At 43.4% G+C, this 10,256-nt stretch overlaps 1 non-coding gene across 1 annotated transcript; it reads right to left on the bottom strand.

The window, feature by feature from the left end:
• Positions 1 to 3,670: 3,670 nt before the first annotated feature.
• Positions 3,671 to 3,862, bottom strand: LOC122942727. The gene has a single exon (XR_006390670.1). It is a non-coding gene; the product is annotated as a U2 spliceosomal RNA (small nuclear RNA).
• Between the last annotated feature and the right edge of the window lie 6,394 nt (positions 3,863 to 10,256).

Genomic DNA, 10,256 nt, shown 5'->3' with positions numbered 1-10,256 from the left:
CCGCCAGGGTCTTCCTTTAAGATGACCCAATATTTCCGCTTGCCGTTCCACAGACCCTCTCCGTTCAGGATCTTTCTCTCGAAGGAGAAATCGAGGCCATCCAACCTCTTATCGTTTGGATCCGCCACTCCCAGTCTCTCATACATATTGTCGCAACAGCTCGAGGCAGTAAAGGAAATTGTGTATCTTCCTTGTATTTCCTGGTCCCTCAGACACAGGATGTCAGATTTGTGGAAACCAAAGTAGCCTAGCAAGACCTCCGCCACCACATAGCGGAGGTTCTTTTGCTGTCGATGGCCTTCTTCCACCTCGATTCTGACCGACTGTCGCAACCGGGTCTCCCCGGCTGCAAAACCGAAGGAAAACAGCATTTCCGTATCCTGGGGAAGACAAGCCCTTCACCTCGAAAACCTCAGGTGCAGCGCCCCAGCCCTGTAAGGCAGGGAACCTCACTCCAGGCCAAGGATCAGAGAATCCCAGGTACTTCCAGGCCTTCTCCAAGTATTTTGCTCCGCCACCAAAACCGACCATCAAGATCTTAGATGATCTTAATTGTAGGCACAACAAAAATGTCCGACGTCCAGGGGTTCGACCGTCACCTCCAGCGACAGGGGTTTAGACCCTCCAGGACCCACACCTGAGGCCAGGGTTCCAGGGACCCTGGACTACCTTTTACCGGGATCGGGGCAGCACCTCTCGGTGCCGCACTAGATCCAAGTCACGAAGCCGGAGAAAAATGACGCCTTCACGCCCTTAATCCATGCTCCAAAAGTACGCCCTCTCTGGCCTGAAAACCGCAAAAAGGCACGATCGCCTCCCGTTGCCTGGGGACTAAGCCTATCCCTTATAGCAGCAAGGGGCACAACACGGGCTATAAACCCGCGCCGCCCCCCAAGGCTGAGGTATCGGGTACCCCAGGCACCTTCCAGCCAAGATCCTATGTATCTCTACACTTGATCTTAGCCAAAAGGCCGAGAAGCGATAACCCACTCGGCCTCGACAACGGGGCCGCTTATCAGTCCGGGAGGCTTATTTCTCTCACAAACCAGGGAAAACGTGCGTCCTACGCTCAAAAATCACCAGCATGCTTCTCTTAGTGTTCGCCATCTGCATAGCTCTGCCCACCACTTTTGGTCACACCTTTTCTTCGCACGCAATTCATGGTGCCAAAGCACGCCAAGCAGAAAAACTGATAAGGAGTGAATGGAGAGTAGTGAAAAAAAAAAAAAAAAGGGTATGCATTGTTGATTGTGATGTCACTGCCCCATTGTTGAGTGTTCCGTCAAGGCTCTTGTGATGTCATCCACTGACCTGACCTTACTTGACCTCTGACCTGACAAGCCCCTTGTGACACGTGCAGTGTTCCGTCCATTGTCCAGACAAGGTAGGTCCAGCTGTTGCTGATACATAGGAAGTGCTGGAGTACTTTTTAGCCTCCAAGTCATCCATCCAGTTTAAAAGATCCACTAAATGCTTCGGGGGCATTGCTCTACCAGACCCAGAGTTATATGGTAAAGCGGTCCTGTTGTCCAGAATAATAGAATGGCTCAGACCTAGTAGCACAAAACCATGGGTTGCAATGGAGCAGGAATTAGTAAACAAACCCTTTAGATCCCTATTGCTAGGTAACAAGAGTGCTTCTAATATACCCTCCTCGCCATCATTTCCTATAATTCAAGCAACTTTGAATACATGGAAATGGTTTCAGGCCTCTCACTGTTCCATACCCTTCCCCTCGCCCCTCCTGTCCATTAGCGATATCTTAGGGACGGCTATACCCGAGATAGTAGAATGTAACCTGACGGGTCTTTAATCAAACTTAAAGAGTTTCAAACTGTCTTTGATGCTGCTCGTAGACATATCTTCTCCACGTCATATATACACGCATTCGTATCTCAACATGTCACAATTGGGGACATTCTCCGCCCTCTACTTTGGTCCGAAGCTCTTATCTCCAACCCAACCCCTCCAAAGAAACTGATTTCACATCTCTTCAGGAAGCTGAACACCCCTTCGACCCCTACCAAACCAGCCTTTGTCCGCCATTGGGAAAGGGATTTGGGACAAGAATTGTCATATTCCATATTACCAGATTTGCTGTCCTCCCCGCACTGCTCATCCAGGTGTGTTCGCATACAAGAGAACGGATATAAGATCCTGACCAGATGGTACAAAACGCCTGATATTACCTCACTGTATTCAGTAACAGCCGATGACACGTGTTGGAGGTGTGGTGCGGATAGGGGAACCTTTTTTCATGTCTGGTGGAATTGCCCACTCATTAAGGTATGGTGGGAGGAAATATTTCAGGTTAGCAATTCAATATGTGGAACTAAAATACCGGTGTCTGCGAGTAGGGCCCTACTCTATCTCGAAATGGGCAAGACGGATCACCCTATGCCTTTCCTTTTCAAACAGCTTTTGATGGCAGCTCGACTGCTAATTCCAAAACACTGGCTTTCTTCTGCACTTCCCTCAATAGAGCACTGGAAACTAAAAGTTGATCAGATCTTCCGATTTGAGGAGATCTCTGCCTGGGAAGCTAGGAACCATTCGAAATTTAGACAACAATGGCACTTATGGCGGAAATGCAGACACCCGAGCTATACGTAAGTCCTATCCCTTTGCTCAGAGTGGATTAGAAGACTTGCACTAGTTTAACATTATCACACAGGTAATCTAGATCCTTCGCTAACCTCCCTTTCTCTACTACTACTAGAGGCTCTTACATTTTACTTTTGACAGTTAGGGTTACCCTAAAATTGACCAAACCGTGTGGTTACAATGTTCCCAGACTCATTACAATGGAAGTTCTGTTCTTCAAAATATGCGACTACCTACCTTTTGCCTGCTTAATATGCCGTGGTGGACATGTCTGAATGGTCGGAAGCTTTGTGTATTTGGTGTTTATTTAACATTCCTTAGGTGTTTCCCTTCCTTTGCTTTTCACTTGGGTGGCGTGCAATGCGTTTTATGTAATTGCGTCTACATCCCTGTCGAACACCTTGTACGATGTGTACATCTATATTAATGTACCTTGTGTCGTTATATTATGGAACCCTCATTCTTCTGTAATTGCGATTGCCTATTTTCTGCAATGTCCAATCCACCGAGAATGCCACTTTTGTGTAGTTTTTGACCTACTACCTATTGTATGACATGATCTATATCAGATGTAATGACTTCTATACTCCTGCTACACATCTTGCAAGATGTGCAAACCTATTTTGATGTACCTTGTTACGTTATGAAAAAAAAAAAAAAAAGATCCACAAGAGGGAGACACAGGCAAACAAACTTTACTTATTTACTAAAGCACTAGAAAAGCAAATTGGTTACATCCAGCATACTTGCTACAAAAGGGTCAATTCCCAGGAACAACTCAGCAGCCTGCACAGGTGTGCACAACAGGCCCAAATCAAAACCAAAGGTGCGTGGAGTGGAGGTCCAAACACTTCATTCAGGTGATATCAAAACACTTCACTCAGGTGATAAGCAATTAGGAGATTGACAGACTAGATGCAGGTATGCAAAAAGCAGCACAGCCCTCACAGTGGAGAAGCTGAAGTGCAGACTCTTGAGGCAGGACATAGCAACTTTGCACTAGCTTGCTGGAAGGATGCTTGCAATCCATCTCTCAATTTCATTCTGTTTTTATATACTGGATTAGAAAGGGTGCACCGGTCCTGGAGGTACTGCAATACCAGGTCAATGCGTGGAGTGGACAGAGCAAGCTCCTTTTCCATCTCCCTGTTGGAAAATCCATTTAATATATGGTCCCCAGATAGGGGACGTATCAGATATTAAACTGATAAGAACCGATTTTTTTATTTTTTTTATTATAAAAGTAACAAAAAGAAACTGAACATAAGTAGTGACACATAATTAGCAAAAAATATCAGGAAATCTCCAAAACACATAACAATATCAAACAAAACCAGAAAACCTTTCAAAAGGATCTTACATATAACAGAAAATCAGAACAATTATTTATTTGTCTTCCGCTGTACAAATTATTCATCTTTCATTACTATTGTCAAATTTACAGTTAAAAAACCATAAGCTTCCATCACCTAGAACGAGAAAGAAAAAACTGAAAAATAAAAACATCATCATAACAACCAAGATTTCCATTTTTTAAACTTCCAAATCCCCTCGGCATCTGTTGCCCCCATTTTTGAGCGATCATTAAGGACATAAAGAAATATCCTTCCACGGATCATGCCCAGACACTCACTCACCTCAATCTCACTCTGTTTGAAGACTAAAATATTCCTCACATCCCATAACACCTCTTTCACACAATTCACTATAAACCACAAAGTCCTTGCATTTCCCTTACTCCCACCACATAATCCATACATCATCATATAAAAAGTCAAAACCTCAACTCCAGTCACACCTTTTATTAACTTACCCATTCCTTTCCAGACATTCTTAGCAAACTCACACTCCCAAAACAAATGCACATAATTCTCACACTCCCCACATCCATTACTCGGACATACCTCACTTCTCACCATTCTCCTCCTCCGCTGAAACTCTCTTGTTGGTACATATTTATGCGCTAACATCCATGCCAAATCTTTCTGTTTATTGGTTAGCTTTAATAACTAAAACTTTCCCTTCCATAGATAGAGTCCTTGTAGACCAAAAATTTATTTTTTTCTCTATTTTTTTAATCACACCTTCCCAACTCTCTCTCCCATACAAATCCTCGTTAAAAATCACCCCTAAAATCTCTATACCATCCTCTCTTACCGGCCATACACATCCATCTCTTTCTCTCCAATCCCAAAAAAATTTACAACTACTCTTCTCTACATTTAACTTAAAACCACTCATTAAACAAAATAAATCAATTAACAACTTCGCTCTCCTCACCGCCGCCATTGACTTACACACCACCGTCACATCATCCATATAACCAATCACCCGCACATCCCTACCCATGCTTCCCGGAACTTCCACACCCCTCATCACTTTATCCTTTCTAATCATCCCCAACAACGGCTCAATCATACAAATAAACAAAATAGGAGACAGGGGACACCCCTGTCTCACTCCAGATCCCACATGCACTTCTTTACTCAAAAACCCATTCACTTGCACCCTACTTGTAATATCCTTATACAAACATCCAACCCAACCAATCATTCTCTCTGGTACACCCATCCTCCTCAAAACTTTAAACATTAACTCATGCACTACCCTATCATACGCTTTTTCAAAGTCAACCGCAACAACAGCCACACCTTGTTTCCTACTCTTACAATCATACAAAATGTCCCTCAACCCAAGCAAACATTCAGAAATCCTTCTACCAGGTACAGCACACATTTGCTCTTCACCAACCATACTTTCTACTACACTCTTCAACCTATTCGCAATCACTTTCGCCACAATTTTATAATCGCAATTCAAGAGCGCTATAGGCCTCCAATTTTTTAGACACCTCCTTTCTCCCTTCTTATACAACAAAACAACAATGCTTTCTCTCATACTTTTGGATAGAATCCCCTTATCCAACACCTCTTTACACACCTCCCATACATAATCACCAATCACATCCCAGAACCTGCAATAAAATTCCACAGGCAACCCATCACTCCCAGCCACTTTCCCCTTCTTCATCCCATTCACCGCCTCTTCTATCTCTCTTTTCCTTACATCACCACCTAAACATTCTCTATCTACATCATTCAGTCTTCCTTCCACAAAACTCATGCATTCTTCTTCCAAACTAACATCACGACTCTTCTCCATAAACAAACTTGAATAAAATTTCCATACTTCGTCCAACACATCCTCTTTCCCCATTACTTCCACACCATCCTCCCTTACCACACTTACCATCTCCGTCTTCCTGTTAAAAGCTTTCTTAAAGAAAAATTTTGTACATTTTTCATCCTTCTCTTTAACTTCCACTCTTGTTTGTGCAATTATTTTCTTTCCTCTTTCATCCAACATCCTCTTTATGCTCACATTCATTTCTTCAATCTCACGCCCAACATCCATACCCAATCTTCTCGCTTCATACAAATATTCTATTCTTCTCTGACAACTTTCATATTCCTCTCTCTCCTTTCTTGCCTTCTCACATCCCTTTTTGACAAAAAATCTCTTACTTTCTTGCTTCACCCATTCCCACCATTCAGAAACACTCTCAAATTCACCCTTTCTCCGTTCCCACTTTCTAACCCACTCCTTATATTCCTCACAAACACATTCATCCTCTAACAATGTTACATTCAGCTTCCATACACCTTTTCCATACTCATACCTACCACCACTACTCACCACACACTCAATCCAGGCATGATCCGTGAACGGCACCCTCCTCCGCCTAAAGTCCATAGCAGAAAGAGACCTAGAAATAAAAATAAAGTCAATCCTGGAAGAAATATTACCAGAATTACTAAAGAAAGTATGTCCAGGAGAACCATCATCATTTTCTTTAAACGCATCCTTCAAATGAAATAAATCAACTAATTCCTTCAACTGTTTCCCCGTACAGTCAACCTCACTCACCCCACCCCTCCTCACATTACTCCTATCACCCGAACTTATAGTGCAATTAAAATCCCCAACCAAGAAAGTTTTCTCCCTTCCCCCTAGAAAAAACTATAACCTCTCAAAAACTTCTACTACAGCAGAACATATACTTCGTACATTTAAGGAACCAACAGAAAATTGCATTTTTTAACAGAAAAAATAAAAATAAGCCCTTCACATTTTTATTTTTTCCTAATATACCCCCTCCCTTTACACTTTTTTTTCCTGCCCCGAGGACCCTGCAGACTCAACTGGGTCATCCTTCCCTTTTTTTTATCTCCTGAATGCACTTCTGAAAATGAAGGGTCGTGGCCAATTTTTTAACCTCCTTCCTATCCAAAAACGTTGTCGACGATGTAGAGGAAGAGTCAGAGTCTATAACCCCGGATGGAAGATCCTCTCCCCCTGGACTTGAAAATTCAGCAATTTGTTGGCTTGGAGAGATTTCATCAGTTTTCCTTTTAAGGGACATTTTGTCGACCACCATTTCACTACTATTCTCAGGGCTCAGTGATCCTGGGCTTTGTACAGGGAGTGCAGAATTATTAGGCAAGTTGTATTTTTGAGGATTAATGTTATTATTGAACAACAACCATGTTCTCAATGAACCCAAAAAACTCATTAATATCAAAGCTGAATATTTTTGGAAGTAGTTTTTAGTTTGTTTTTAGTTTTAGCTATTTTAGGGAGATATCTGTGTGTGCAGGTGACTATTACTGTACATAATTATTAGACAACTTAACAAAAAACAAATATATACCCATTTCAATTATTTATTTTTACCAGTGAAACCAATATAACATCTCAACATTCACAAATATACATTTCTGACATTCAAAAACAAAACAAAAACAAATCAGTGACCAATATAGCCACCTTTCTTTGCAAGGACACTCAAAAGCCTGCCATCCATGGATTCTGTCAGTGTTTTGATCTGTTCACCATCAACATTGCGTGCAGCAGCAACCAAAGCCTCCCAGACACTGTTCAGAGAGGTGTACTGTTTTCCCTCCTTGTAAATCTCACATTTGATGATAGACCACAGGTTCTCAATGGGGTTCAGATCAGGTGAACAAGGAGGCCATGTCATTAGATTTTCTTCTTTTATACCCTTTCTTGCCAGCCACGTTGTGGAGTACTTGGACGCGTGTGATGGAGCATTGTCCTGCATGAAAATCATGTTTTTCTTACCTTGCAGACTTAGAAAAATCAGTCTTGAGATATTTCTTGGCCCAGTCTTGATGTTTCAGCTTGTGTGTCTTGTTCAGTGGTGGTCGTCTTTCAGCCTTTCTTACCTAGGCCATGTCTCTGAGTATTGCACACCTTGTGCTTTTGGGCACTCCAGTGATGTTGCAGCTCTGAAATATGGCCAAACTGGTGGCAAGTGGCATCTTGGCAGCTGCACGCTTGACTTTTCTCAGTTCATGGGCAGTTATTTTGCGCCTTGGTTTTTCCACACGCTTCTTGCGACCCTGTTGACTATTTTGAATGAAACGCTTGATTGTTCGATGATCACGCTTCAGAAGCTTTGCAATTTTAAGAGTGCTGCATCCCTCTGCAAGATATCTCACTATTTTTGACTTTTCTGAGCCTGTCAAGTCCTTCTTTTGACACATTTTGCCAAAGGAAAGGAAGTTGCCTAATAATTATGCACACCTGATATAGGGTGTTGATGTCATTAGACCACACCCCTTCTCATTACAGAGATGCACATCACCTAATATGCTTAATTGGTAGTAGGCTTTCGAGCCTATACAGCTTGGAGTAAGACAACATGCATAAAGAGGATGATGTGGTCAAAATACTCATTTGCCTAATAATTCTGCACGTAGTGTATATTTTCCCCCTCAGTCCCCAGCAAGTCCAAAATAAACTCAGGAGTGACTTCCATTATTTCATGCACAGGTACTGGCTCCTCCCCAGGAACCTCCATCGGAGGTGGAGGCGGAGGAGGGGGATCATTCCTTACCACGGATGCATAGGTTCTTGCTTGCTCCCGGGACTCCTCCAGACTGGAACATTGTCTAGCCAAATGTGAGTCTGAACCACACAGATGGCATCTCCTTCCATTGGGGCATTCTGCTGAAACATGCCCATCTTCTAGACAATTTCTGCATACAGGACCTTTGTTACAATTTTCTTTAGTGTGCCCGAAACAAAAACAATTACGGCAAAACTCCGGTTGACCTGGATATTTAATATAGCCTCTGTTGGTCCCGATTGAAAAGTTCTGTGGGGGATGGCACAGTCCGCCTATCCCGTTAGGGTCATGACGGAATTCCACCCAGACATTTCGCATTCCGTTAAAAGTCCCCAGCACATTCTTTCTTTCCTTAATTTCAGAAATGTAGGAACAGTATCTCTTTAGAAAAGCTTGTATCTCCTCATTGCTTACAAACGGATTATACATATGGACCATAGCCGGGACTCTTTCCTTTGCAACGCTGGTAACAAACCAGATCCCCTGTAGCTCCACCTTGTTCGCCATTTCCTGGCTCCTCAGGTAACAAGTACTCAGCTCACTCCGGGTGTTAAAGCTTACATCAAAGAATCCTTGTTGAGGAAACACTTGAACGCAGTAGATCGACTCGTGCGGCATCTTTAGGACTCCTTCCAAGACTGTCCTCTGGATGTACACCAACCCGTATTCACGCCTCTTCTCTTCAGCCGTGTACAGCCTCACTGTATTAGGTGCATTTGGTGTTCTGGCCATAGCTTTCGCCTTGCTACACCTCACCTTATGGATCGCCTTCTCATTGTCCCTGGGACTAAGCCGCTCCCCAATAGCAGCAGGGAGGTAAGACAACGCCAGCATGCTCCTCTTCGTGTTCCCCATCTGCATAGCTCCGCCCACCACTTTTAGCCACGCCTTTTCTTCGCAAGCAGTTCCTGGTGCCAAAGCACGCCAAGCAGAAAAACTGATAAGGAGTGAATGGAGAGTAGTAAAAAAAAAAAAAAGGGATGCATTGTTGATTGTCATGTCACAGCCCCATTGTTGAGTGTTCCGTCAGGGCCCTTGTGATGTCATCCACTGACCTGACCTTACTTGACCTCTGACCTGACAAGCCCCTTGTGACACGTGCAGTGTTCCGTCCATTGGCCAGACAAGGTAGGTCCAGCTGTTGCTGATACATAGGAAGTGCTGGAGTACTTTTCAGCCTCAAAGTCATCCATCCAGGATAAAAGATTCACAAGAGGGAGACACAGGCAAACAAACTTTACTTATTTACTAAAGCACTAGAAAAGCAAATTGGTTACATCCAGCCAACTGGCTACAAAAGGGTCAATTTACAGGGACAACTCAGCAGCCTGCCCAGGTGTGCACAACAGGCCCAAATCAAACCCAAGGTGCGTGGAGTGGAGGTCCAAACACTGCATTCAGGTGATATCCAAACACTTCATTCAGGTGATAAGCCAATTAACCCATCAATTAAGCCATCAGTCTTAATTGGATTTGGGGTGTCAGGAGAGGAGAGGTGACTGGCTGGCTTGCTTGGTGCTGGAACAAACCCACACACAGCTGATGCAATTAGGAGATTGACAGGCTAGATGCAGGTATGCAGAAAGCAGCACAGCCCTCACAGAGGAGAAGCTGAAGTACAGACTCCTGAGGCTGGACACAGCAACTTTCCACTTGCTTGCTGGAGGGATGCTTGAAATCCATCACTCAATTTCATTCTGTTTTTTTTATACTGGAATAG

This window comes from Bufo gargarizans, chromosome 6 (genome assembly GCF_014858855.1).
Source record: "Bufo gargarizans isolate SCDJY-AF-19 chromosome 6, ASM1485885v1, whole genome shotgun sequence".
In the NCBI taxonomy this organism is placed as follows: domain Eukaryota; kingdom Metazoa; phylum Chordata; class Amphibia; order Anura; family Bufonidae; genus Bufo; species Bufo gargarizans.
The sequence above is the reverse complement of the archived record's forward strand: the minus strand, read 5'-3'. Positions and strand labels throughout refer to the sequence as shown.